The following is a 3,652-nucleotide window of genomic DNA, read 5'->3' on the forward strand; positions in this document are numbered from 1 at the left end:
AGCTGGGCATGGTGGCACGTACCTGTAGTCCCAGCTACTCAGGAGTCTGAGGCCAGAGGATCGCTTGAACCTGGGAGGTGGAGGTTGCAGTGAGCCAAGATTGCACCAATGCACTACAGCCTGGCGATAGAGTGAGACTTCATTTCAAAACAAACAAATAACACCTTAGAATATCTTGCCATGTGTTGGCAGGCAAACTTGAGAAAGACCTGGTTCTATTCCACCTGACAAGGGAGCCTATAAGGAGAATGATGCCCACTCCTATACCACCCTTGTAATCCAGTAGACTTGCCCCATATGCCCCAACTCATAGCACCTAACATGGGTCTCCAGGGTCCTTGCCCTGTTTATAGTATCCATCCTGAACCATTCATTTTGACCCATAATAATAATAATAGTGACAGTATAATGGCTGCTAGTTATTAATAGTGTATCGTGTGACAGGCACTGGGCTAAACTCTTGGCAAGCACCATCTTACTACATTCTTACCATAACACAACTTGTTATTGTGTTGTAAGCTTCTGACCTCTTGAGCTGTTGTTTATGGCCTTTGTCTTGTCCCTCAGTGCGGGTTCTCTAGCTCTGACCTTTGGGTGACCCCCTCAGTTGTTAACTGCCCTCGCTCCCCTTGGCTGTCGTGCTTCATGGCCAGCACTCTTGATGAGGGTCTTGGTCTCTAAACAGGCATAGTTACAACATAATGTGCGCAGTGTTTGCTTTCAGGTGGTGGGGTTATGGGTAGTTTTTATTTTCTTCTTTCTACCTCTCTGTACTTTCCACATTCTCTACAGTAAGCATGTATTACATTTATAATCATAAAAGTAAATAAACTTCATTTATGAAAAAAGAGTTCATTGTGGCTACTAGAATTTGATTTTCTGAGTCCTTTACTCAACCAATACTAGTCATCTAACCTATGTCAGCTACTGTTTTGGGGACAGACAGATAAGAATCCTGCTGATGTGAACATTCCATTCCAATGGAGCGGGGAGAACAAGAACACACTGAACTTAGATAGATTGCAATTGTGAAGACTGTGAAGAAAAGAAATCAGGACAATGGGGAATTTGATACAAATAGAACCAATTTATGTATTCAATAGTAGTACATATAATTGAGTTACTCAAAGATCTTTTAACAACAGGAGAGACATAATTAGAAACTTAATTTAGATAGTTAAATTGACAACAATTTGGAGACAGGATGGAGGAAGGGATCAGAGAGCAGCTGAGCCCTCTACTGCAATAGTCCAGGTGACTGACTGGCCCAGTGACTCAATCTAGGGTGGTGACAGCAGAGATGGTAATTCAGGGATAGAGACCTAACCCTCTCTTAGGAGTCAAGTCCGCCACTCCATTACCCTAAGCTTTGGGTCTGATTTCAGGAAGAGGAAAATGATTCTCAGGAAAGACTGACAGACAAAGTGGCAGACCCATGATACTGTACATAAGAATCTGGCTATGTGGGTTGCCTGCAGCTGCCTCAGTCACTAGTGCTTTTGCCTCAGGAGAAAGAAGGTGCGTTAAGTCAGGAACTATGAGTTCCAGAAAGACAGATGACCAGCCCCTGGGGACCCACCTTTCTCCCTCCTCTCTGGGCCTGGTGGCTCACACCTAGCCCAGTCTAAGACTAAGTGGTGTTTGGACGTCCTTTTTCAGCCAGGATTGCTCTTAGCTAGGAAAAGCACTGTCGAGTTTTCTCTCTGTTCAAAAGAAATGGATATTATAGACTTCACAACTTATGGCTGGGAAATGTATACTGAAAGGACAATGTCCTAAAAATGAACCTAATTTTCTTATAGCCATGATAAATGGAGAAGGATGGCAATTCTTTTCTTTATTTTTCTCCATAGCCTTTCTTCTTCTTTTTGTTTTTGCCGCTCCTCTCCTTCAAGCTAACATCACTAGAGATAAATGGAATAAATCAAGCCCAATCATACCCTGCCAGAGCTCACTCCCTGTTCTTCTACCCACTCTAAAGGTTTTATTTTGAAATGTTCTAAGAGCCCCTTAGTGTCTACATGGAGCTGGGCTATCATATGCCCAAGTACTTGACACAATTTCATTTGCTATAAAATGGGGTTTCAAGTTTCTGCAGGCCTCCCTGGCTCATGGGTGAAAATAAAGTCCCATAAGTAGGAAAATCTCGGATGTCACGGATCTTTGTCCCCACCTGTGTTACAGGACCTCAATCCCTTGAAGGTTTCCTCCAATTATTTGTGGCAGGTCTCTGAAGTTTCACACGCTCTGAGATAGTTTTCTCTTGTTCTTTGATTCCTACCCTGCCTCATGGGGGTCAGCTGCCCACATTGCCACTTGAGGGGTGCCACTATACCCCATCCAGCTACTGGTGTGTGCCTATATCTGTGAGAACACAGAAACCCCTTCTCAGGGCAGGCGTGGATTCTGGGGTGATCACGGCTGCACACCTGAGTGGAGCCTAAGAGGTGCTGCCCTGTCTTTGGCAGCGTTGGCTGACAGAACTGATGGCTCTGCCCAGAGGGGTGGAAATGCCTCTTTGAATTCTGTGCCACACATTATCACCTGGACACCGAAACAATATTGCTTCTCACAGGGGCCATGCGACTCAATGAGGCCCCTGTGAGAAAAATAGCTTCAGCTTCTTCCTGCAGCAATATCTCCCTGCCCTTGCTCAAATGTTCAGACTTGGTTCCTGTGTCAAGAACAATGGTTCTCAGGTCCTCTATCCAGACCCATGCATCAGCCCCCATTTCTGTGTTCTTCTGTCTGGTCTCTACTCCTGCTGAGTAGAGACTCACCCGAGGTGCTATAAATCCACGAATCTCTTCCAAATCATTTGATTCCAGGTGACAACATGCCAGGAACCCTCTCCACACAACCAGTCTTTAGGGCACAGCTGGAGAGCAAATGCTACAGTTTCCTGTTCCTTCATCCTTCTGCCATCCTCTCACCCACCAACCTCATCTTTGTTTCTGCTCCTCAGGAAACATTATAGAGAACTTTCTTTTAAAGACCACTATTCCCATGCAAGTATGGGCTCAGGCTGCTGCAGAGTTATGAATGCCTCAGAAAGTTCCTAGTCATTTCTGAGTGTCACTTTGGGCTCAGCCAGGCTCAGTCCACTGGACTACTGGACTACACTGGACTACTTTGATCAGATCAAATGAGGGAAACTTCCCCTCCATTTTTTCCAATGGATCATTGCTTGAGACATTGAGGCACTGTCAGCCTCATTCTCCAACCAGAATGTTACAGATAAAATAACTCATGCTATAAGAGATTAGACCCCTATGAATCATTTGTTTTCTTCCTCCTCATGTAGTTTGAAAGCAATTTGAACAATTGTGGGACAGAGGAAGCAAGCTGCTAGATCTCTTATGACCAAAGGGAAGAGTTATAGGAGAATAGATACTGTAATAGGTTGAAATGACACTGAAGGGGGAGACTTGACTTTTCTTTCTTTCTCTCTTTTTTTTTTTTTTTTGAGAAGAAGTCTCTACTGCCCATGCTGGAGTGCAGTGGCACAATCTCAGCTTACTGCAACCTCAGCCTCCTGGGCTCAAGTGATTCTCATGCCTCAGCCTCCTGAGGAGCTGGGACTACAGGCACCCACCACCATGTCTGGCTAATTTTTGTTATTTTTAGTAGAGATGGGGTTTTGCCATGTTGA

The sequence above is a fragment of the Cebus imitator genome, unplaced genomic scaffold (assembly GCF_001604975.1).
Source record: "Cebus imitator isolate Cc_AM_T3 unplaced genomic scaffold, Cebus_imitator-1.0 Scaffold189, whole genome shotgun sequence".
Lineage (NCBI taxonomy): Eukaryota > Metazoa > Chordata > Mammalia > Primates > Cebidae > Cebus > Cebus imitator.